A 27,732-nucleotide genomic window follows, 5' to 3' on the forward strand; every position below is an offset into this window, starting at 1 on the left:
ACACGGTGCTTTCCCACGAAACTAGATGAAACTATATCAGATTAAAGAAACTATTTCAACCATTTACCTCTAAATAACAAGAACCGAAACATATGTTTAGTTTAAGCGTAAAAGAGCAGATTTTAATGAAATATTTAAAGGCAGAGTTTCTTTCTTCCGTTGAACACTAAAGAAGACTTGGTAGACTTTCATATTTTTTACTCATCGGTGGCTACCAAAAGCTTTGCTTACTTGCCTTCGTCTAAATTTATTTTTGCATTCAAGAAACTCGTACCTTCTAACTTATCCCTATATTGCGATTTAGATAACGATATCATATTAGAAATTATTTATCAAGCTGGATGCACGCTCTCTATAAGGGTGCGAGAACCGAGGAACGACTGCAATCATTCTTGGAAAGCCATTTCGGTCTCCTCAGAGTAAGATGCTGTTTGAAAAGCGGGGAAGCTCTCCCAATCTCACCGGCTGTTATTGTAACCTATGACTTTCTCCTCATCAGTTTTTACAGCTATGCGTTGCGGTGTGGCTGCAACTCAGAAGCTGAACTGTGCCATTTGCTTTGAAAAGCTATTTGACCTCTAAACTTACAATTTAATTAGATCCGATGCGGCATTTTCTTTGCTCAGACAAGCACTATTGGAGAGGTGTCAAGTTTGCATTGAAATAGTGCAGTATAATGTGGACCAACAGGATAGAAATTTCAAGCCATTTAAACAAACATCGAATCTGATCACGCAGCTAATTACAGCATCAAATAACGTCTATCTATAGGCCTCCAAGCTATCAAAACCTACTTTTTTCCCCCTCAGTGTGAAAAAACATGCTCACATCTTCACAAAGGGAAGCTCGTGACATTGACCTACAAAAGGAGATTACGAGAGTATGAGCAACATGATAATCAGTTTCAAAGAGCACAGTTGCTCTGCTCAGGTTAAAAAATCGACATACCGAACATAAAGAATCTAATTTACACATGGGTGCATTTATACACAGATTCATTCTTATCGCAGAACCTTTAAATATGCCGTCTTTCACTTTGCAAACGCAATTTCTTTATATCTATCTTAATAGCCAATTGTCTATATATGTCAGGTTTTAATATACCCTGTCATGAAGATTATATTAATATTACATAGCTAGAAAGTGATCTTCACTTCACATTATAATTAATTCCTCCTTTGCATTGAGCAAACCCTCAATCTATATTAACCTGTGCGTATTAATTTAAAGATTTGTTTCATTATGCTAACAAACAATTTTGATCTATAATGTGCCATATATATTAATTAACGATGAATTCCCCGGAGGACACCACATCAATGACAAACATAAATGTAGACGTCCCATACATAGACGACATTGATGTCGTCTGTTCTGTACAGTCCAAATAAATTGAGTTCAGTGTAAAACGAGATTGTTTTAACCTCTCAAATAAACTAAATACCTAAATCTTTATCCGCCTTATTTTGCCATACAGAACTTTTTATTTTTCTGTGGATATGCAAGACTTTCAATTTATTAATTTTTGTAAATAATAAAACTATATTCATGAAAAACTGTTTGTTTATGAATACAATAATAAATAAGAGCACTTGATGAGAAATAGTCTAATAGTTGCCTATGTAAAGCATCCAAAAGGACAGTTTTTGCACAGCTAAAATATCTGGACTTGAATGACACCGGAAGCTCTGCACATGCGAATAACAAATGACCCAGCCCACCGTTATAATAAAAATAAAGTGCAAGCGCAGTAAGTCTATCCCTCACAGCCTCGTTTTCGTTCAGTTTTGTCGTCTAAAACGGCGAAGGGCTATAGTCACACCAGCGGGCCTATAATACATATTTTAATGCAATTATCTTATAGTCTGAAGGGGGTGTTTGCAAGAGTACCAGCACCACACTGGAAAAAGTATGACTCGTCGCTGCAAAAGTGCTGGTGGTCCGAGTCCCCCTCGGCAGGGTCCCTCCGGTGAGGCAGTGCTTGATCGCTGAAGGAATACTGGGAGCGAGTGAGCGAGCGCTCTCGCGGAGTTACAAACTGGATGGAGCCGACTGAAGTAGGCGAGATACTTTAGTTATAATAAGTGGATTTTGACAGCGGATCTCTGGCCTCAGTCTCGCGACGTTCCCTACTGGATCTTACCGCGTGCCCGCTGGGGGAAAATAAATTATTATCTGCAAGAAAACAGAGCTGGCATGCGCTAATATGGAAACCAAACCATTCTTGTCTCTAGGTGAGTTGGACTCTAGGGAAATGTGGTTTCTATTACGTTAACTCTAATGTCAGGCAGAGGTGCAGACATCTACCAGGTTCTGCTCAGAAGTGCTCAACGAAACGAAACTCGTTTACCTTCATGCGCGCGCGAGTGCCTTAAACGTGTTTAACAATAATAGCGTGTCTTCATTTTTCGTGGGCAGGTAATGAAATGGAAGTGATGAGAAACATAGAGCTAGTAGAGTTGATACAATGCTGACGAGCGAGATTGTTATTATTATCGCAAGTTTATATCTATGTCGTAGCCTACATCACTACATTGATACGACCATGAGTGTTATTGGGCCAATTAAGGGGTATGACTAATAATTCATGAAGAGCAGACTGGCTGACTTCAGTCAAACAGTTAATGTTAACAGTTTATTGAAGCGCGCTCGTTCTTCAGTTGTGCGCTGTCACATTTAGCACTCTAAACGCTTGTGGCAAGCTGTTGTATCAATTATTTTTGTAAACCAACGAGCGTTTCTTTATACCTCTCTAGTACCTTAATGAGTTTAATTATTTATTTGCTTGTAGTCACTATATTAAAAGTGGCGACTTTACTTGGTTTCTGGACATTTTTTTTGTCATTTAGTTCAATGGGAATTTGTGATTCAAATTGAAACTACTCACTTTAGACTAGTGCTTATACCAGTTGTTCGTGGTTGACCAAGCTAGTTCAGTTTTACTAGTAATTTATCTGCTGCTGGGAATCTACTTCTAACTATTCACGTGATTGTTGGTGTATTTTTCCATTCCGTTTTTTCTCAGTACTAATTTAATAGACACTTCTACCTATTTATTAAGTGTACTTTGTATTCCTGTTGTTACTGGTAATATCTTACCACAAAGTGACCGCAAAGTAGCAATTCTGCAAATTCATAGCAAATACAAAAAGCTACTTTAAATAGTAAATACTAGTATATGCAAATGTCTTGCGGAAAAAAACTAATGAAAATTAATAAGTACTAGTAAAAAAAAAATACTGTTGACCTTAATCAAGTTAGATGCTGTATTGAATTTTACATGAATAAAAACTGGCCTATGAGGGATAAACTTTACAATGGCAAGACGTATCGCCATTAAAATTCCTGGCAGATACTTTATTTCCATGTATTTACTGTACATTTAATTAACATTTAATGACGCATAATTACAAGCAACTAACCTTAAACCAAACCCTAACCGTAATACAATTTTTTTTCTATTTTTTTTAAGTACAGGCTGTTAATTATTAACACTCATTAGTATTAGTTAAATAAAAGTAGTCCATTTCAAGAAATAAATGTTAAAATGGCTTGCCATAAAATCTCAACAAATCAATGCCAGCACACTTCAGTAGTTATCTCAACCACTTCAAAGGCTGGTACACCAAGCTCTGAGTCCAGATGAGAATTGGACATTTAACTAGATCTCTCAGATTTAACAAGGTCTTTCTTTTCTTCGGTGTGCTTGATAATCACGTGCTGCCTCGTGAAAGAGTGCATTAGCAGTCTGTCCCCACCTGAGCTTCTTCTACACCACATCAGCCCCCTTTAGCTCTGTTTCTCAAATGAGATGACGTGTGCGTGACCGGAAAGTCATAGTTTGACTGCAGCCACTGAAATGTAAAAAGCAATAACTCGTGACATATGTGATGGTCGAGAGCTTGTTGTGTAAACTGGCACTGAAATTGTATTGCAACAACATTCATTTTCCAAGCCACCTATTTATACGTTCCTTCTGCATGTTGGACTCCCACTGTAAACAGCGAGTTTTGAGGCTTAACTTTACTGCCATTTTAAAAGTTTGTTCTCTATAGGTCTCTGGGGGCTGCAACCTTTCCCTAGAGCGTCCCAAGTCCATGAGCGTTATTAAGAAATAGAGGGTCCCATTGTAAGAATGGCCCGTCTGTGGTAGTGAGGGGGGTGTATACGGGATGCCGGACCACCCCAATAAAAGAGAACCAGTTTGGTTTATGGCAGTGCAGTTTTGTGTTTCCGAAGAGGTGATTGGTCCTTTGTGAATGTCTGCAGCTGTCAGTTTTATAAGAGCGGCTTTAAAGGGAAAGTTAATTGCTTAAAGTGACAGCGTCTCTCAGACACCCTCCAGCCACTGTCTGTGTCCAAATCAAAAGCAGTGTGGGCTGTTTCTAGACAGACTTACACAGAAGGCCAAACTGCACTTGAGAAAGTTTGTCTGAAGTGTCAGGCGATACACACACTTCGGAGGGGGAGCGTGTGTTTAGGTCTCGCGTTTCACCGTTGTACAAACTGTTGCAGTTTAAGCATCGGCTCTTAAAGCCTTTTGAAAGTGATGAGTGACGGCAGAGGGGGTATATTTGATCGGCTGCCCTGTTAATCATTCGCTCTATGCAGTGTATGCATGACTCCTTGATAAAGGCAACTCTGCACCTTGTACCGTTGACCTTGTCCGCTTGCATGCATGTGTAGTAAGTTTACTGTGTAACGGTGGGCACCAAAAGTGTGGGACCGGACTAATAAAATCTGAATTAAAACATGATTTTGAGACAGACCAAATTTTTCAAAAATTGGAAAAATACAGTGGAAGCGGTTTTTGCCAGGGAATAAAAAAACTTCGAAAAGTAATTGCAATTTTTTATCTCACAATTCAGTCTTTTGGTTTTTTTAGAAATGCCATACGTCTCAGCTCTGAATATATACCTTGCAATTTTGTAAACAGCAATGATAAAAATCCTCAATATTGTAAAAAAAAAACAAATCTCGATGGTGAGAGTTTTTTATTGCACTGAATATGTGAGTCTTTGAGGGGTTCAGCCCAAGTGCTTCTGTAATTAAAGCAAAAGAAGGACAAACCAATTACTGAAACTTTTATCATGTTTTCACATTAATTGTTTCATAAAATAAAATAAAAGTGCTGTCACTAGAGGTTTCAAGACGTTTGGACTGTACTGTATATTTGTGTGTGTGTGTGTGTGTGTGTGTGTGTGTGGTTTAATTAATTGTCCAAATGTCCCCTCTTATGTATATTATGGAATACTTTAACAACCCACTAGTGAGGACATTTGACTGGTCCTCGCTATAAAGAGGCTTATAAATTAGCCAAAGGATGTTTTGCGCATGTTTCTGTGATATGAAAGGTAATGGTAGGGTTTGGGTTAGCTGGGTCCTGATAAAAAAAATCTATACAATGTTCCCACAAAGAAGGGAAATGAATGTATGTGTGTATTTGATTTGTAAATGATGAATGAAGGTGGATTATGTCATCAACATCAAATCTCAGTCGAATTGAAAACAGCAGGCATTAACAACTTCTTTAAGAGAGTGTTTTAGACCGGTAAAGATCCTTTTTCTCTGGTGCGGTGTTAATGGGATTACACTTGACCTTATGCATGGCAATTCAGTTTAACTTAATGGATTTGGAGAATCTAAAGAATGTACAATACCTCTCCCATCCCCACTTTCCGTCTTTATGGCAGCATAAGTACATGTCATTTAGAGTGTGAAGGATGTGTGTGTGTCTGTGTGTGTGTGTGTGTGTAGACTCGTCTGAATTAAATGCTGCACATTGTCTAGAAGCAGGTCACCGCCAGTGTAATTATCTAATATGTTTAAGTCTGTGTCTATCTTTGTTTTTGCACACTGCAACAGACAAGTTAATGAGAGGTCCAGCTGTCTAATTACCAGGTGCAAACTTTTGAGGTCAACTTCTTCGGCGCACATGACACTGATCCCTGTCTGTGACCGAAGCTGAGCTGAATATAGTGTAAGGCATGTTTCAGGCTGCACACACACGCGGTATATAAGCAGAGCAATTAGTAACACGCCAAGCTTTCATGCGGTCCCAAAAAAGTGATATGTGCTATTCGGTCCATTTTATATTTGTTATTATATACCACCAGTGGAAATGCCAATAATTTTATTCACCAAGGACACACTGAACTTAATCAAAAGAGATATTATAAAATATTACAAATCTTGAATAATCTTTCTTTTCATCAAAAAAATCCTCTTTAGAAGTAACCGTTGATAATATTTTATGATTTCTGAAGGATCCTGCGATACTTAAGACTTCCGGTGGGTCTGATGTCCCATCAGAATTGTCCTAAAAACCTAAAACCAAGATGCATTTTTGTCTTACCGCAAGTTTGATTAACTTATTTTCAGTTGTAACTGTTTTTATCGTATTCATTAAATAACTGCAGCCTTGGTGAGCATTAGAGACTTTCAAAAACAATAAAATAACGTGTCTCTTTTTTTCATCAGTTACGTTATGTTAAGCTCACCCTTGTGCATATGGTTTCGTGCTTTCATCTGGTTTATGTGTTTTGCTCCAGACAGCACATTCTACAAAGTGCAAGTCAGAACATATCGTAACTTAAACCTCCACTGACTGTAAATACTGTCCATAAAAAGCTACTATGTCTGCTTAAGGTATCCTTTCCTCCCTTTTTGCCTTTCGCTGCTCTTTTCGTCTCCTTGTCCTGCACACACTCCAGCTCTTTTGAAGGATATGTTACCAGCCGAATGCAGAACAGTCAGTAATTCAGATAAGATCTGATGGAGATATGGATCTTGCATTTCTTCTCCCATGAGAGCAGCAAATTATACACACCAAAAATTCCATTAAACAGCAAAGGGGCCCCAAACTACTGTTCATGTGATACTCAAACAGGTGCTATCTGCTGCACTTACACCCTACGGGACAGACGGATCCAATTTGCACCCTGGAGAAGACGGCAGTTTGAAAGGAAGTCGCCGGCTTGTTTGAGAATCGCCTGTAGTGCGATTCTGTTTTATTTACCTTTGATAATTAGTTAAATCATTGCTACTTATTTTTAGAAAAGAGTCTTTATGACTTTTGTGATGCAAAAAGGGAGTTCTCTTGAATGCGCTTTTGCTTTACTTTAAAGGGACAGTTCCCCCCCCAAAAAACATTCTGTCATTATTTACTTACGCTCATGTTGTTTTGAAACATTTATGACTTTCTTTCAATCTTAAGCATGTTTCAGTTGTTCATGATGACAACTGAGTATAGAGAATTTTCCATTTTTGGTGAAGCGTCCCTTAAAATGACCACAGACTAAGGTAAAGAATGAAAAGCACATTAGTTACGGCAACTCAGGTGTCACCGAAATTATGCTTCCTGCTGGGCATGTTGGGAGTATTTTTATGCTTAGATTGTTATGTCCATGCAAGCGTGAGCTTCTGTCCCTCTTCATGCTCCACACATGAGCTCTGTTGACAGGAGACACACTTGCGCTGTGTGTCTTCGGTTTTATTACCATCACAGTAATGAACGTCTGCCACCACACGTGTTTGCTAAATCACTTTTTCTGACGTTAAAGAATGCTGAAGGCTGTCCAAACCACTTTGAAAGCTCAGTTCTGATGCGCCACATGGATTTGAACATTTGTGTTGCCTTCCCCAAAAATATAGACCTACGTTTTCATGTGAGGTTGCCTCTATAGTTTTCATTATACACATGATATATTTCATAACGCAGGCTCAGAATAAACTATATATTAAAGGGCCTGCTAGGGGATACAAGTAAATGTTGTTTTTGAATAATACCGGCCCCTCTTTTCATGTAAATTACATTAAATGGAGACTGGAGCTTTCAAGCACACCATAAAAGTTGGCCAGACGTTTTTATTATAATTCATGTCTTTTAAAGCCGTAGCAGTGTAATTTTAGAATTTATACATTTTATCACAGTATTTATTAATATTACGAATTAACCTCTTTTTTAAGTTTTTCATTTAAATTACAGTTGAAGTCATTTTATTATATGCTTTCTTCATTTTTATTATTATTGGTATTTTTGTTTAGCTTTTCTGTTTAGCTTATTCCACATTTAGTATTACACGTTGCATGGTTTTTAAATGTTTTTTTGAATGTTTTTGAACATATATTGAGATTTTGAATAGTTTTCGTGCCAGTTTTAGTTTAGTTTAGTTTAGTTATTGGGCCATATATATCTTTATGTGATAACCAGGTGTCACTAAAAAATACTGACATCTGCTCAAGCTCTGTGTGGTCTGAAGAAGGTCCACTTAACACATGATTTTAGTTTTTTTTAGTTCATTCAGTCTAAAAGATTCATTTAGTAACATATATGTAAAAGTTTTACATCAAAGTATTGTTTTTTACATACTTTTACAAATTTCTCCTCCTTAAAACTGACGTGTACGTTAATGCTCACTTATAAAGGACATGTATTCATTCATAATTTAAAAATGTCTAACAAATCTGCAACTTCACCAAAGTAGGAACCATATTTGCTCTTATATTTAACTTTTTGTGTTCCCAGGAGCAACATTCTTTGCTAAGTTTTCATTAAACTTTGCAGCGCCATTGAACATAGAAGACTGATATTAGACCAGCGCTGAACAGCTGTACTATTTCTCTCCACTTCGATGCTGCGCTCGTAATTGCACCAAATGTTGATTGTGTAAATGTGCCAGCTCCATTTTGTACCTAATAACATAATTGAGTCATGACTCATGTGGCTAGATTGGTCCAATGGCTGTTGCATAACCATTTAAAAAAGAGCCAAACAATGTGTTTTCCATTCATATGGTTTTTACATCAAAAATGCTGGACCTTTTTAAAATCTGTGTTATTTTGGGGTGCTTCATATACGTATTTAATGAGAAATGTAATGGCACTTGCACTGTATTCTCAACAGTAGCGGCTACAGGTTTAACTTGACTTAAGTTTTGTGTGAGCTTTGACATGTGACACCTTCTCATGCACATGTAAAGTTAACGTTCGTTTGTATATACTGTGTGTTCGCTCCAGGGCTGACACTTTTTCTCTGGAAGAGAACTGGAGGTGCACAACCGAGCAGCTCTAATACCTCGAGGCCTCGAGAACACCCCAAATTCGCATTCAATCCAAACACTTTTTGGTTTGCCTAATTAATTAGCCTGTCCAAGTAAACTCATTAAAACAGATCCTGAAGGGCACTGCGATCTGTCCATCTTTTCTCCAGTATAGGTCATTAAAGACATTTTTGCATTATGCATTCGGTGCAATCTGTTTTTAGAGTGTGATTAGGATGTGTGATTCCCAACATGGCTGTTACTTCTCGCCAAGTCCCTACAGCATTGCGTCTTACAAACGAAATCACGTCACGCTTTTTTGATTTCATTTGAGACAATTGTGTTCACGGAATGAGAGATGATTTGTCCTCTTCGTCCTTGCTTCAAAACACAGCTTATGTGCGGTCGGAGTGTGTTTTGTGTATGACATCACTGTAGATTGGATATAGGTTTTTGTTTTTCCTTGGGCGTGAAAGATAAGACCGAATTGCTCTATACATTTCTTTCGGCTCCTATATGCTTGTACGTTTCCTTCCAGACTGATTTAGATGTCTCTGGGGGTGAAGCTGCACTAGAGTTGCACTTTAAAGAATGTTTAGGAACGAATGAACCTTTCACCTTTTGCCCTCTTCCGGTCAGATGATTTTCCGAGCCATCAGACGCGTCAGATTTAATTGTTTTGTAACGTGATACAGTATCATGACATAATGTTGATGGAATGATATGATACTCCATCATTATTTTCGCTGTCAGAGCTTTTCCGAGTGATGCAACCGATGGCATGTTTTGCAGGACAGGACATGAAGCGTTCGTTTTTTTTCCGCCTTTATTTTCCCTCAGAGTTGTTTACATTGGTGAGTGTGTGATTTGGTACGGCAGGAAGTCATAAGAGAACAATGAGGAGGCGAGGAACAGGATGTCAGAGCGATGCGTCTGTGTGTATGTGTGTGCCTGGAAGGGGGGCTATTTACCTGCTGGAGACATGGCTCTCATCGGCTCCTGAGATGAGAACACGCATAAACGCACGCTAATTAATGCACAACAAATAGCCATTTGCTATAGAAACAATGAGCTCTAGTGCGTGCGTTTATGAAGGAGTGTATTAGAAGAGATTAGAGGCAATTGTAACTGAGACTAAATTGAAGCAGAGAATGTTGCAATTAAAAAGAAATAGCAACAGGTTTTCTTTTGTACTGTACAAGTGTAATGGATTGTTGAAAAAATAAATAAATGCAGGAAAGGATGAGTTCCATGAGTTTTTTAAACGGATTCAATGGATTTTTTGAAATTGAAATCATATGCACATGTGTAACGGATGCGCGTAAAATGGCATAGAATCTCGATAATATTAAGAGAGGACTTACATTATTCTTCTTTAGACAACATTTTTTCCACCTAGATAGGGATTTAAGGTTGCATTCAAACATTTTTTTAGAATGTCAACATGTTTTGTCACATGACAGCAGATCCTCACAGACAGTAGTTATTCGGTAATCAGATTGCGCGGTAGCATTAGTCTATAGCAACAGTGTGAAAATGATTAGCAACCATGGATATATGGGTACAATATGAGTCACATGAGCAAACATGAGTCATTGTTTTCAAGTCCACACTACAATACAAAAACAGAGTTAAAATGATCCGCTCGGTGGACCAGTGTTAAAGCCACTTGGGCTCAGTGTTTACAAAAGGCCAAAATGTAGAGGAGAAAAAAAAAGAAATCACATTTATCTGTGTTGTTTGTTGATGTACAGCAGTTAGGACATTTTGATGAATACATTTTTGTTAAAAAACAAAATTATATACATAGATCATTCACACTATATGCATTTAAAAAAGAATAGTATGAATTTTCTCACGAGAACTTGAGAGATGGAGTTGAGCAGCTTCTCCACCGCACTAACTTTCCTTCATTCTCCTGTCAGATCTGCTCTGATCTATATAATATACACATCTATTTCTTGTAAATAATAATTATAACATCTTCTGAAGAACTCATCCGATTATTTCCAATCTGTGGTTTCCAAAAACCTTAAGTGTGTCTCTCTTTTAATCCTCTGGATGCTTCCAGTATTCCAAATTGCCTAAATAATTCTTCCCCACTACATAATTAATGTTATGATTGCAAGCCAAATTGTGAGCCAAATATTTCCTAAAATTTATTCTTGGTATAGCCAACATACTTTCCAAATGAACTCAACTCACAGGCCCTTACGTGTCTCACACCGGGGATATATGGACCTCATATTTTACACATCGCTAGCGAAGCAGGCAGACTGAAAAAAAACCAAAAAAAAAAAAAAAAAACAGGATGGCACATCCTGCAGCCAGCCAATCATATATTTAGAAAACCTTGTGTTCGTGTGTTTCCACATGTGCATGCTGGTTATTTTGAGTGTGAGCCATCAGATGTTCAAGACTGAATTTGTTGTTCTGTATTGGTGACGTCAATGATTAAAAACCTCTCCACAGTCTTTTCCCACATAATTTCATTGAACCATTGCTGTTGAGAGGCATACTGGTGTAGCTATGGAGAGATTAATGGACAGGACGCTCCGACAGCCATAAACACTACATTCTGTTCCTTCCATAGGAAATAGAAAAAAATAGCCTGATGAAAATATTAGAGTAGATTTCAATAAGCTGGCTGTTTTTTTTTGCTCTTCTCTCGTTCAACTTATTTCGCTTTCTCTCTTTATTTTTCCATTTCTTCTTGCAATATTGGATTTGATATCATACATCCCATAATCCTTCCTATGAAATCATTAGACAAGCGCATACTGAAGTACTTTTCCCTTAATGTTAATTGCCAATGGCCTTAATCTATTTCAGTCTTTATTTTTGATGGGCTGCATTAAAACATCTTGCATATTAATTTAATTTCTATTCTAATTATTAACTTGTTGTTAATAATTAGATAGTTTACCCAATAATTCTGCAAAAAATCTAAGTTTGGTGTTCAACCGAAGAAACAATCTCTGATTTTTAACGTGACCCACAGCGCATCTTAATTCAGATGAGCTAATGACGTTAACTTGACCTTCTCCTGAAAACACAAAATACTGTGAAGTTGAACATTTTAATATTCTGCGTCAGAGTCTTAAAAGCAGCTAAGTAGCTCATAAGAGATGCTTTTAGAAGGGAAGTGAGGCCGTGAGGTGGAGTTGTTTGATGTAAAAGACCTTGAGTGCTATTAATCCGTTTTTGCTTTATAAGTGGGTGCATCAAAAATAAGATAAAGAGTTTTTATACATATTATAAGCTGCATATAGATAGATAGATAGATAGATAGATAGATAGATAGATAGATAGATAGATAGACAATGGCATTACTAAGAAGTAAGCACATATGTTTTGTAGATGTTATTGTGTCACTGACCCATTTTCCTACAACTCTGCTTTTCCTGTCTGTGTCTCGTAAAGATTGTGTCTATGTTTATGTGTGCAGCTATAAGGAGGGTGGTTGGAATTCTGCAGCTATTTTAAAAGCATTTCTTAGTTTAGACTGCTTCTCTCTCCATCCATCGTAACATCTCTGTGTCTCTTTCTGGCAGAGTCTCTTGAAAGGTTGTTGATCAGACCTTTTGTTCCAGCGTACTATCTTGACTATTTCAACTGCATTGCCAAAGTTATTCTCATTCCCATTTACTGACAGGATATGACACAGCACAACCTAAAAACAGCCTCAGGCTGTCATTACTACATCTTCAAGCGTAGGGGTCTTTTAAAAAACATTCTGGTTGTCCTATTGTGAATAATGGCACATATGTGGCAGAACTTCATTATTCTGACAGTCAGATCCAGCCATTGATCTTTAGCTCAAGCATCTTAGTATCCAGTACTCATTGCAAACGCTGTCGTCGAATCACACATTCTAATCAATCACAAAGAAGATAAGAAGGTGTTAAACTGAAACCCCTCAACCTCTATGCATCTCTAATGCAGCTTTCAAGGCTACTAAAAGGCACTTGAAGGTTGTCTAATGATCACATGGCTAAGGCAACAACGTCTGCCTGTGCTGTGGTCCATCCCTCATGCCCCTTTCTAAGGAGCTAATCAAGAAGCTTTGAAAGAGAGATTTTTATGACGTTCATGATGAATTGAATTGCAGGTTTGATCTTTGACCTTGAGCTTGATTGTCTTAGAGATGAGATGGAAACCTTGGAAAAAAAAAGAATCTGCTCTTCATGGCATGGCCTCTCATCAAGGTCTCGTAAATGAGGGCTTTGAAAGGAGCAAATATCCCGGGTCTCATAAAGAGCGCCTGCAGATTTTGCCTTTAGTCTGTGTTTGTGTGTGTGTGTGACTAGGTGTCCTTTGTTGCTCAAGGTCATAGTGAGTCGAGAGTATTGGGTGGTCTGAAAGTTCATATTCAGAGATGGATGAAAATGAGGCGCTCGCAGTTTTACTAGCAAACAAATAAAACATGTTGAGGTCAAGTTATTTCCATATCAATCAGAGATATGTAGTACAGGCCACACACATTCTGTCATAAACATTCACACGGAGGCCTTTCTCATAAAAAGGATTTCCGTTTTTACATGTCACTACACAATTGTTGAAATGTTGAAAAGTCTTATTTGCATAGGACTCTCATTAATTGCAGATGTTTCGAAGACAAGTATGGAAGCCCAGTTTCCCTACATTGAAGTTCATGCCGCCAAAATTGTAACACTTCAAATTGCTCATAAAAAATAAATGGAATCCATATAAATTAAGCATTTTAATCCAAGGAGACACAATCACTTTACATGATGAACAGATGTCAAACGTGCTTAAATGACACAAGACAAACCTCAATGGACTTTTCATGTCAACAAGCTTCCATTTACCATATTGGATGAGCTCTATGTATGTGTTCAGCGAATAAAATGCTATTTAATTTAATTAAGATGGATTACTTTTACAATGTCTTGGTAAATTTAAAGCCGCAGTCTGTAAGCTTTGCCTCTTTGTTGCCATCTATGTTTATTAAGTTGCAATTGCAGCTATTTGTGCAATTATTTTTCTTACCATGCATCTAATGTTTTGAAGTTGTCTGTCACCACACCAGTGTTAAACCTGTATTTAGTAATCGCACATTCTAGCATACACCTTGGAATATAAGACCCAAATAAGACTTTTCACCGCATATTGTCATCTAAACGAGTAGCTAAGTAAGACCAATTTAGAAAAAAGCATTACAATAAATCATGCTACCAATGGTGATTAAATCTAACAAACAGTTACCTCGTATCTTAGCGTGAAGATTTCATTATATGTACAGTCTCTAATTGTTTATACTGAGAAATTCTTTCAACCCAAAAGCTAATTATTCTTCCTTCGAACTGGTTCTCTTTAAAATACAAAACTTGTGCCATCCCTGGTTTTCTTTAATCAGATGCACATTTAAAACTGGAATGCAATTTAATTTCAGTTGCATGTGTTTCATTAACACATAATCCTTTCTAGATTACAATGAATCAACAATCAAAATCAAACTTTTGATTAATTCATGTGCTTTAAGAAAAGGCTATAAACGATCCGCCTCCTGCAGCATCCTGTCATATAGCCTACTAACCAGAACAACTTTTGTTTATGTTTACAGATGTGATGTAGAAAGATTTGCTAAAACATTAGCCACATTTAAACCTACAACTCAAAACTCAAAAATCTGTTAAACTGTGCATTTATTGAAAGAGCACTATGCTACGTCCGAAAGTTACCGCATTATGTATTTTATGTGTAATAATTCTATATTTTTAACTGTTTTAACTTAATTTTAAATCAATTTTAAAAGTTCTTTTATTGTTGTGATTATTGTTCTATGATACGTTTGAACACTGACTGTTAAATACATGCTCAGAAATTGATTTCAGATCATTTATAACTGCAACTTTTAACTATCAAACTTTTCAGGGAATAGCTTTAAATGGAGGCACAAAAATCTTTCAGGTTTCATTAAAAATATCTCTATTTGTGTTTTTAAGTTAAATGTTGACAATGTTTGCCAGATTTAGATTTTTGGGTGAACACTACCCCTAAAAAAATATAAATAAAATGACAACTGTAAGAAATAGTCTTTATAACGAAAATAGGTTTCCATACTCAAGACACTCCCTCAAGAAAAACAAATCCCATATGAAATTTCTTTATTATGCCATTCTTTTTATTTTAGACAGGACAGCAACAAGATTAAATAGAGATCAAATGGAACTCAGACTTTCATATTTAATGTGTCAAGTTATAAGAGATCTATGATGCCATAAACTGTTTACAGATTTATCAGAATACTTAAGTATACAAATAAAAATTTTTACTTAATTTAAGAAACTTAAACATTTCTTATCAAATTCTTCCCAAATTGTTTTCTTTCAAAATTGTTCCTTAATGTTTTAAAAGATATCTGACTGTAAAAAATAATATTTGTAAATACAACAAAGATTATGGGAGTACATTTTATACGGAAGTACTATTTCAGTCTTTCTGCTTCAATATTTTACATTTCATTCAACATGTTACTGCCCATTTCTTTGTGATTTTTTTTGTTGCATATATTAAACAGTTTCAAAAGGAAATTGTATTAAGTTAAAGCACTGCATATTGAAGACTCAACCGAGATCCATCCGTGACAGTTTTGAGGAAAGTGTCTTGGTGTGTCCTTTCACATATATGTGTCTGAAATCCTCTCCTGGATGCAGTGGAAGTGAGAGACTCTCACCCACTTCTCTTGTGTCACACACACAGGGCTCCTGAAAAACCCCTGCTCAGTAGCGCCGCCGTGTTTGCGGAGCCGGCCGGGCGACGCTGGCGGTTCGCCCAATGGCTGCTCCGGCTTCACGGGTACCTACCCGCTGCAACAGCGCAGGATATCCACAGGTATAAAGCACACATGCACAAACACATCAGAGCACCTGCGCTTGCCACATAGACACATTTGATCAGTATTTTAATTCAGAGAAAAGCCATCTGGTTTCTGTTGAACTGATTTTGCCCTACAGTGCTGGATCATCCACGCGTAACGTCAGCGATTCAACGCTGTAGGGCAAAATCCGTCTTCATTCCAAGTGTAGGATGTCTTGTCCTGTCATTCCCAAACAGAGCTCGAGATACAGTTTCACTCATGAGAAATAGTTTCTGGTTCAAACGTGTTACAACAAAGCCCGTATAGAGAGCGTCTCCCCTGGTCCCTGCGTTAATGGACACGTTTCACTGGTCTTATTCCTGCATGCGATGTTTCAACATGATGTATTGTCACGCTGTAGGTCTCTTTGTTTTCAGCTTTCAGCAAATTTGTTTTTCCCCAGGTTTGTTGATTCTTCATTGCCAGTTGTCGCTTTTAGAGATTATACATGAAGTTAATTGGTAGCACTTAACAATACAGTCACATTAATTAATGTTAACATTAACAATGATTATTACATTTGTTACAGTATTTAGTAATGTTTAAATACAACTTTTTATTGCCAGTTCGTGCCAGTTTAGGTCCATTAAAGGGTTAGTTCAATCAAAAATGTAAATTCTGTTATTGATTACTTACACTCGTGTGGTTCAGAAACCGTAATTTTCATTCATCTTCAGATATTTTTGATGAAGTCTAAGAGCTGTCTGACCCTCCATAAACAGCAAGTTAAGACACAGAAAGGTAATAAATACATTATTAAAATAATCCATGTGAAATCAGTTATGCACACAAAAAGCATTGCTGTATATGCAGGGTCAGAAAGCTCTCTGATTTGTGTTCTGAAGGTGAAGGAAGGTCATGAGGGAGAGTAATTATTGACAGAATTTTCATTTTGGGTGAACTATCAACATTCATGCCTTAAAGATTTCTTGAATATGATTCTCCACCTATATGTTGAACCGTGAATATGAAAATTTGTCACAGCAGCTTGAACTACCTACTTCATTTTCAAGTAGTAAATGCTAAACAATGGCAAGTGGTATTGTTAATTAATCTGTGTATGTTTGAAGCAGAAACTGATTTGGAGATAAAAGAGGAAAAGCAAATTCAAAAGGGTTGTCTGAAAGTAAATGTATCAGGCTGCTAATGCATGTTATGTATCACACTCTGCATTATGACTGTGTTATTAAACAGCTAATAATGTGTTGCTAGAAACCATGTTACACACCCGTTCGCAATCTCAGACAGCTGCTTTCTAGAAATCAGCATGCTTAGGCGGAAACACTTTGCTAATCATATGAAGCCCAACGTTGCAAGTTGACAGGACTGGTTACATATTTGTGACCGCAGTGGTGTTAACTGATGAATATGCATGCTTTGTCTTTACTGTCTTTAAGTTTCACGTTTATTTTTCATCCGTCAAGATGGAGCGACAGCAGCTTCGAGGGCTTGTTGATGATTTTTTTGGAGCTGTCATTATATTAATTTTTAATGTATTATTTTGGCGGGAATCCTGGATTTGTCCCGAAACATTGTTAAAATGCACCAACTGCGAAGAGCAATATAGCAGCATTATAAAATGAAATGCTTTGATTTTGAATGGCGAAGACGTGCTCACCCATAGACATCATCTACGGCTTTTCATGAAATTTACGTAATTACCCATTACTGTGATATAGCCTGGTTCGTTGGATTGGATCGCCTACTCACTACAACCGAAACACTCCAGAGTTTGCGATTGCCGTGTTCGCATATGTCCAGACTAACAGAGCTAAGGGGAAACGTGCCAGGGTCCGAAACAACGGGCCAGATGTGAAAGCAGCCTAAGTTTAATAAGCTCCTTTTCATTTTCAGTTCACGTTACTAAATGGAACTTTACTGTGAAGCGTTGCTGGTTAATATGTAGCATATCAAAGAAGGCTTGTGTTCAGTGCGATTGCTCAACGGCATGTTTAGGCGGGATTGTGTATCTCAGGCGTTTAACATGAAGACTTATGTAAATATTGTGGTTCAGAATGCATGAAATGTGTGGGTTGCATCAAAACGACCATCCCAGAAGTTCACAGCAGCTGTCATTTCCACAGCTGGCATAAATCTAAACAGGTTCCTGTAACTCCTAGCTAGCAGCCGCATTTGAAGTGTGAGGGAATGCTATAATATGCCTCTTTCTCTCTGGTTTGTGCCCGCCATAATTACAGCCTTTTGTTGCGAGTTCAGAGAGAGTGAGCAGAACAAAGAACGGGATGCTGGGAAAAGTAGATAAGCTCCAGAAGCAAACATAGTTCAGCTTCTCTCCAGAACCTTTGTGATGTGGTGATGGCCCTAATTCGGAGGCTTCATATTACTAGCTTGATATAGAAAATAACTTTACTGGAAGGTGCAGGGAGAGCTGGGAACGAAGGCCCATATGTATTTCAGCTCCATACGGTTCAGTTAAATCACACTGACTGAGTCAGAAAGCGCTAGTGAAGAGGCTACACAAAGACAGCCTTGTGCTGTAGTTGCGCTTTGAGGAAAACAGACAGAGAGGGAGAAAACAGTGCGAGAGGGAGAAAGACAAGAGAGTGCAGGGATGGAAAAGATTATCCATTGGAATGTCTGGGCTGACCTCAAATGGAGCGGACGGCCCCGGCAGCCAATAAGATCGTGCTGCTTAGTGCTTCGGCTAATTTCTTCCTGATGATCGAGGCAGTTGTCTCCATAAAGCAGACGGAGGTGCTGCAGTGGGTTGAGCTAACGTCACATGTGTAATGTGTTGGATGATTCAAGTGACAGATGCTTGTGAGGAAAACGAAATGTTTCGCTGGCATTTGAGATTGACCAAAAACAAAGTTCGAGTGGTCGACGATGAGCTGAACGGCACTCGCGCTGACGTGAAATTTTAAATATTTCAACACAGTGTTGATCATTTATAATTAGGTATTTTTCAGCTATGGACACTTTTGTGCTTGAGTCTCTTTTTAAGACATGAATAAATGAAAATGAAAAAATGTACCTTTATAATAAAACTATCAATTGTTTCATTTTCATTTTTGATAATGACACTGCAGTCATAATTTGCATTAAAATTAAATGCGTTTGTATGAAATTATAAATCATCATTGTTGTAGTGATAGTTTAGAATATGTAATAATGTTTTCCATTTAATGTTTGAAGGTTATTGGTCCATAAATTATGATAATATAAAAAAATAAGACTGTTTCAAAAATCATATAAGTATAACTTTTAAAAGAAATACGTGAACTACTCAAAAGCAGCGTTTTCCATTTAGTGCAAATCTCAATGAGTCAGAATTAGATTGGATATGGTGCACAAATGGTATTGAGTGGGCTGCTAACGGCACAGACGCTATATGAGCTTTAATCAGCTCCTGAGGTCTCACTGAGCTCTTTATCTCTCTGGCACAGTCACAATGAAATATTATCTCATTTCTGACATCCCAAACCATTCCTACCATTTTTAAACTTCAGTCAAAAGGAAGAGATTGAGAAAATTGACACTATCTGTAATACAAATCACTCGTCTCTATCAAAACAATACAATTTTTCATTGTGAGTTCTTGCTCTTTTTGCTTTGAGAATCTGGGAATAGTTAGTCTTGATCTTTTAACAAGAGCAATGTGACAAAGGCTTTTTTCAGAAGACTCTTTAGTGACTGAGGTTTATATTGGCCTTTTCACAGGACATTGATGGTCTGTGAGAATGAAATGAAATGCACATGCCTCCCCCCAAAACAGCTTGTTGGGCTCAGATTGGCAGACACACAGTATAAGCTCCAGTTCTCAGGGCACCAGGCCAGACATCCAGTCCCACCGGTGGTTGTGCAATAGTGTGTGTGTGAGTGTGTGTGTGTGCGCACGTTTGAAACCTAAAAGTGGGGCAGCCTGCAATCTTACTGCAGGGATACACTGAGAGAGAATGACAGGATATCTACTGTCCCGATTTAAAGCAGAAAGAGAATAAAGAGATCTGTAGAGATGATGGTCTATTGTCAGGCATAGAGGGAGAAGCTTATAATCTACAGCACACTTCAAATCAGTAGACATGAATCTTTTATTTGTTGCTGATGGAAGTCATTCGTTATACTCAAACCTGTTGTGTTTTTATTCTTCAATTCTTCTTTTGCTAATTAGCGACTATTTTGATATAATGCAAGCATCGCCATTATTGTTGTATATTAATTAATTAAGCTGAATGCTAATTCATTTGTAATTGCAAATACAGCGTAACATTTTCATTTGAATTCAAATTATTTTTCACACGTCAGGGTAATTATATAATAATATAACTATATGATAAATACATTTAAACATAGGTCACCTTCTAAAAGCGAACTATTTATTATCTTTCTTCCCTTGAAACCTTGAAACCAGCCGTATCGCTGCATTATTAGAAAGAAAATGATAACAACGTAGACAAAGTGTCCAAACAAAGGGAACGCTAATCACTATAATAAAAGATTTTAGAAAAATCTTGTGTGGCTTATGTGGTTCAGTTGTATTGGAAATTTCAACATTGAAGATGACTCCGTGAAACGTGTTAATTCAACTACTGAAAGATAACAAACATGGAGGAATTTCTATTCTTTTCCTTCTTCTGTTGTTACGTTGTGAATGAGCAACATATTTTTGCACTGCTGCCTATCTGCTTCATTAATGTCATTGGTTCCTTTGTGGCTACTTGAATACTTTAAGTAAGTGTCACTCAAAGTACGTATATATAAATAGTTTTATTTGCCTTGAAAGTTTTGGTTACTTAAAAAACCTACTAAGTATAACAACGTACACAAAGAACAGCTCACTAACTATAACTAAGTAAGGTAAACTATTGGATTTTACAGTGTGTATGGAGGGTATTTTTTTCATGCGAAATATCCCAAAAAAAATTCCAAAGATGAAAGGTTCAAAGGGGTTTTGGGTGAACTATCCCTTTAACGATGCAAAATATCCATTCAGTTTAGTCGTATCCTTTAAAAATGTCCAAGCGCTTAAACCAGGCTATATTAAAAACCAGTCATTCGTGAATCAATCATTAAAGCATTGAGTTCAAAGCATGTCAGGTCTGTGATCTGCTCAGCGGCGCTGCCACTGTATGTTCACCGTGCCGTTTCGGCTAATAAAGTGCTCTCTCCCTGGCCCCTGGACTCCTGCGAGCAGCTCTCTCCATACCGGCAGTTCATATCTGTCCATCTCTGTGCAAACACGTGTAGCCGAGTGTGTCAGATAGCGCTGGCTCGATCTCACAGGTGGCTTATAGAGAGCGAGCTTTCTCTCTGCGCTGCATAGACGCTTATCTGATTGTCTCATTCATTCTAGTCTTGTAGTGGAAACTGATAACATTTGTGTTTCAGGGACCAGCTTCCCATGCCCTGAAATCACTCAGACATTGGAGCTATGCTGTGCCTGTAGCCTTTACGTTAGCACGGTTAGCATGAAGTGTGCGATTCTGCAAATAATATAAAGAAAATGTTTCGCTTAACATGCCAACACCATAAGGAGAGCAGATGCTTGGCCTGATATCTGACACAGTCAGCAAGAGCTTTAAACAGGTGCATCACCTTGGGCTCTGATGCTTATATTAGCTCAACTAAAACAATCTGCTCTGACTTCAAAAATGTGCGGCAGCTTCCTGCGGCAACATCCTTGGTGGTAACAGGACAGTGATTCTTTCAAACCGTCATATTTCAGAGTTTGGTCTGGACAGTTATCCGCACAGTTTGTGCTATGGAAACGTTTTGGTAAAATCCAAGAGCTTTCTGACCCTACATAGACAGCAAGGGTAGTACCATGGTCAAGGGTTGTAAGGACATTGTGACAGTAATGATTTAACCATGTTTTTATAAAGCTATGAGAATACTATTTGTCTGCCAGAGAAAATATTACAAATGAAAACTTTTCTTTGATCATTTAAAGGTGTAGGTCACCCAAAAATGAAAATTATGTAATTATTTATTGCGAAGTTAAAACTGGACACTATAACACTATCAATAAACAACTCTAAACAATTATATATATTTATATTTATATATATGTATATATATATTTATTATTTTATAAAATATATTTTATTATTTTTAAAATGGCTATTAAGCAACTAAATAGCTTTGGTGGCCATTGACTTGTATTATATGTATAAAAAAAACAATATAAAATATCTTATTCCATGTTTGACAGAAGAAGGAATGTCATACTGGTTTGGAATAACTTGATTTTTGGGTGAACTATCCCTTTAAGTCAATAAAAGAATGTATGTGAAGTTTAACTTAAACCAGTAGATGTTTTAATATTTACTAACATGTACTTTTAAAAATAACAAAAAATAAATAGATGAAAAAATGAAAAAAAAAGAAATAAAAGAAATAAATAAATCAATACATGAGACAATTTTTTTTTTTCTTTAAGACCCCGCTTATAAAACGTTTTACATCTACAGGGTTTATAGATATCATAAAATTCCAAGTGAAGTTTCAAGTCAGTTGCTTATGAGTCTAATTCAGATCTACAAAGAATTTTTGGACTTACGTCACCATCTCTGCCAACAAAAGTTATAAAATCTTGGGATCACTGTAGGAACTTGGCGTCTTTTGAGATGTTGATTGCTATTAGTCATTCACATACCGAAATTTCTCAGTGATGATAAATCAGATGAAAGCAGCAAGATTTATATCATGCATCCAGTTGAACTTGTTCACAAAACATTTTTAGGCTGACCACTTTGTCATATACGTGATGTACTGCCTCCGTCTGTCAGTTCTAGATAAAAGCTTGTTTAAATGAATTCTCTCTTGAACTGAGATTGAAACATTATGGCGGTCGTTTCAAATGAAAACCAGAGGGGAATGAGGATCATGAATATTTCAGATATCTCAGTGGCTGCCTGTGGTTTATACCACCAGACAGAAAAAAAAATGCAAATGCTGATGCATAGAGATCATCAGATCATTTTTCATTTTCTTCTCTGAACGGGATGAGAGGTGTTGTAAATCGCGGCTCTTGTTTATCTGTTTTTAATTTCAGAGCGAGTCATCACATTTTTGGCATTAGTCGTGAAATAATTTGCCCGATGAACGAATTCAAAAGATTTTGTGTCTCAACCGGGATTAAATCAGTAGAGGAAATCCTGGATGTTCGGTTTCAAAATACTTATCCTGTCTTTGTTCAAGGTTTTCATTAAAAGTGACAGCCGGAGATGAATGATATATATTAGTTACTATGCTTTCTGCTATTCACCAAACTGCTTATTTGGCATTATTCATCACCATGAGCAACTGCATAATTTCCTTTCCTGATTATCTGGAGATTTTGAAATGATTGGATGAATCTTTAGTCCAGACTTGTACAGTATGCCACCAATTTGACAGTGTAATTAATTCTCAGTGGGTCGGATAGTCTGGTAATTTGTCTGCAGCATATGTATACGTGTGTGCGCATGAATATATGTAAGCGTGTGAGTGTATATGTGTGTGAAAGTGAGAAATGGTGTGAGTGAGCATGTAATTAGTATTGCTGCATGTCGGTTAAATGTCCTTCCTGGACCTGATGGCCACACGCACCGCGTTTGAGTGGATCAGTGAAGATCTGTGAAGGAAGACGAAACAGAGAGGAGAAATAAGGTGCTCAGGAAGTCTCAGACTAAACACGTTAGCGAGGGTTTGATTTAAACACTCTGTGCTGATTGAATGTAGGAAGCCACGAAACCACTCTCTTCCTCTATATTCAAATGACTCTGCAGCGCTGCCAAGCACAGAGTGAATTGAAAACAGACTCATCTGGGTTGTTTATGACTGATTCACCACTTTTTAGCTCAGGTGTCTTGTTTTGTACCTGATTAAAGAGATCAGTCGTAATGATCCTTCGAGTCAATAATTACTCATTGCTTTTATTTTTAATTATTAATATGTCGTATATGTAGAAATATGGATTTAAACAAACCCATAACCCTTAGTTTTGCATTGCCAGATGACAAGCTGTTGATAAAACAGGTGAATGAATCCATATAGGGCTTGGGTTTTTTTGTGCAGGTTGCCAAATCTAGCAACGCTCCAGAACAAGCATCTACAAACACCTTAGCAACAACCTGAAACAACCAACTACTCTTTATTGCAGCGGTATGAAAGCGAAAACATTTTATTAAGAAAATATTTAAAGAAATGTTTAGTTTCAGTTCCATTCAGTTTAGCTTTTCTATTGACAACGTATTGGTATATTTTGCTAATAGAAATGCTTCATTTTTTTATAATATATGCAAAATTTAATTTAAAGGAGATATATATATATATAAAATCTTAAAAATGTAAAGCTGATTTAAATCTTTTTAATAATCTGTTTATTAGTGTTTATTACAATAAATAATTAAATTAAAATAAAATAGTCAAGATTTCTATATTGCACATAAATAGTAAAGTAGTCATTCAAAGTGTTTTACATAAAACTGATTAACATAATAATAAATATAAAATAACAGGAAGAAATATAATAAATAATAAAAAGGCTCATATGAAACAAAAATAACAGTGAAGTCAGTAACTACACAACAAAATGCGTTTTTAATTTGTAGACTAAAATAAAATTAAACAATAAATTAAAATGACAAATTAAACTATATATGCAAATTCTCACTCTTTCTGTGCTTCAGATTCAGTAGCACTGTGATGTTGTGGTTTGTGTGTCCATGCGGTTCAGCGGTGTGTTGTTTTGGATGAAGTCAGCGCTCTGCTCTGCTCTTCACATCATCCCTCATCCTCTGACTAATCAGGCCTGTGCTCCGCTTCTCGCTGCCTCATTAGCGAACTGTAACGATGTTTGCTCAAATACATTTTGCTTCAGGCTGGCGGTATATCCTTATCCTCTAGTCTGTTTATCTCCACCCTTGATTTACATTTCAGTGAGTAGGTGTTTGTGGTGATTGAGTAAACATTTTGTGTGGCAGTATTTATACAGCGGTCGAAGTCAAGATTGTTCTGTTTACATGATAAGACCAAATCATTTTCTTAATTGACACAGAACTCTACTGCTTGTCTATGTTAAAATAAAACAGATGAGACTCAGGGTCGAGATAGTAATAAGCGTATTCCAAGGGTTCGCTTAGATACTGGACATATACTTGTGTCGGAGTTTTCGAAAATGATCAAGTGTGTTTTAAAGAACTGAAACACTATTTCAGTTCATTGTATTTACCTGCCATTTCTTTTTGTTATTTGTTACATGTTTCTGAATGAAAATCATTTTTAAAGTAAATCCTAGAGCAAACTGTGTAGACCGGTTTTCTGAGTCATACTTCTGCTGCAGTTTTCCAGAGAGGAAGAATGTGAGCAGCAAATCTGCGCAGTGTCAGCATGTAGTCATCTTAGGAGAAAACCGCAATTTTCTGCTCCTCAGAATAGCACAGATTCTCATTCAGAATTAGTTTTTGTGATGTGTGTGTGTGTGTGTGTGTGTGTGTGTGTGTGCGTGTATTGCGTGTGAGGCTACACCTCTAATGATCTTCCCACCACCTTGTTTATGATGTACTTCAGTGCTCTAGGAATGTATGTATAGGTGTGTGTTGATGTTCTGTGGCAGATGTACGAGTTATTGTGTGGCTTGCTGGAAGCTGTTCTGTATTTGCCTTCGTGTGTGTGTGTGTGTGTGTGTGTCTGTGTGTATGTATCATTTGTTGCAGACTCGTACTCTATCATGTAGATGGTGTGGAAACCAGATCAAAATTGTTTTCAACTGTCCAGCGAGGAGCTCTGGCGGCAGATCTTTGAAAAGGGAAAGTGTGTGTGAAGTTTTAAGCTCGTTTTTTTTTGTTGTAGTGATCGACATTCAACCGTTAGCCACTTCTGGAGTCTTCTCATGGACAAATGCACGCTGACAGTCTGCAGGGGCTGGTTGAGTTAATGGAAAAGATTCTGGTACAAATCCAAGCTGACAAATCCTAAACTTAAAAATACTTGACGAGGAATGTAAATGATGGCCAGACATATCATTTTAAATTGTAATTTGAATTACTTGCAAGAAAAATCTTTTCCTAGGAGAGTTTTAATGTCGTTGTAACTGAATCAGACCGTTTGATAATCCAGTGAATTATATTCTTTTCTTCTTTTATTTACAACTTGGTAAACACAAAACCAAAAGATAAAGATTATTCTGAATTAACTGAAGTCTGTCGTAAATGCAAAAACAGCTTGATCTTTTCGATTTTAAGTGGAAAGCAGAAACTAAACTAATACATAAAACATACAGACTCTAGCGCTATTAACTACATATATTACATATATTTACACTGATATTTCTATGCAAAAATGTACCAATGTCTGTACCTGTATAGCCCAGCACTATTCCAGTCCTATAAGGTGTAAACTAAAGCGGGCTATAAACAGCCACGGTACACAGTAGTTTCCATTTCAGTGGATTTGTCTGCGGACTTGTTGGACGTGATATAAAAGAACCTGTCTGGTTTTCAATGAATAACGTGATCGATGTTCAGGCTTTTCAATAGACTTGAGAAACAAAATCGCCTATTACAGACTTTCTTCTTTCCCACAGAAACACACCGATTGACCAATGGCAGCGGAAAGTTTCACAATAGAGAGGAAAAATAAGCTAGCGATGTGCGGATGATGTTTCAGTATGATGTTGCTATGACATGAACGTATTTTCACAGAGATGGGTTTCTGCATGTATAGAAAGATTTAGTATTGTTTTCACATTTACTCAAGATGCATGGCTGGGGGAAAACAAGGATGAGTAATTAAGCCCTCTGTGTTTCACCAGCATGTGTTTACTGTCTCTGTAAAGAGAAGGCAAGTTGTGGCTAAATCCACTGTGTTATCAGAGCAAAGCAGTATCAACAAAACCTTCAACTGTACTATTCAATATAAGTGCATGTGAGAAGTGATACACACACACACACACACACACACAGATACAGTACAAGAGAGCATAAAGAGTGTTTAAAGTCCTCACATAATTAGCATTATTATATTTCAAACAGTGTTGTCAAATGATTAGTAAGGCCTAGTTGCATCCAAAATAAATGTTTACATAATATATGTGTGTGTGTTGTGTATATACATTGAAGTATATAGTAGATTTACAATTTAATATTTACACATGTATATATTTATATTCATATAATTGATACCATATATAAATATATTTAATATATAAATGTGTATTTTTCTTAAATATATACATGCATGTGTGTATTTATAAATAATAAATATACACAATAAATACACACACACACACACATATATTATATAAAAACATTTCCACGATTAATCATTTGGCAATACTATACTTAAATAATTAATGTTTTGGGAAAACAGTCTCTTATGCTCACTAGCTACATTTGTTTGATCAAAGCACAGTAACAATAATATTGTAAATATTACAATTACAGTTTAAAATTTGATTTGTGATCAAAAGCATTTTCTGTTGTGTTAACTTTGTTACTGCTCTTCGGTATAAATGGTGTATAAATGACACTAAAAAATATATCTATTTTACCTGTTTCAATATTTGTTATTATAAAATCTAGTTCAGAACAGAAAGAAATGTTACATTCTACATTGAACTCTTTTTGTAAGAAGTTAAAGTAAGTAGTTTCCTTTTGAGATCAGAACTTTTAAAGCGAACAGTGTTTGTACATTCTGGTCAAATTCTTAAACTTTTCCACATTATTCATTCATTCAGTGAAACTCAAAAGGCCGACCAAAACACAATGCCGTGACACCTCACAAAACCAGGCTATTCCTGATCGCTTCCTGTATGAGTTAACTCTTTTTCCCTCTGGCCGTCCGCAGACTCCTCTGTTCAGCTGT

The 27,732-nt window shown here is 36.8% G+C and overlaps 1 long non-coding RNA gene across 1 annotated transcript; it reads left to right on the top strand.

Moving 5' to 3' along the window:
* The first annotated feature begins 1,788 nt into the window (after window positions 1–1,788).
* Window positions 1,789–27,732, top strand: LOC122345853. The gene is made up of 3 exons (XR_006251039.1): window positions 1,789–2,234; window positions 15,768–15,899; window positions 27,715–27,732. It is a non-coding gene; the product is annotated as an uncharacterized LOC122345853 (long non-coding RNA).

This window comes from Puntigrus tetrazona, chromosome 5 (assembly GCF_018831695.1).
Source record: "Puntigrus tetrazona isolate hp1 chromosome 5, ASM1883169v1, whole genome shotgun sequence".
Taxonomy (NCBI): domain Eukaryota; kingdom Metazoa; phylum Chordata; class Actinopteri; order Cypriniformes; family Cyprinidae; genus Puntigrus; species Puntigrus tetrazona.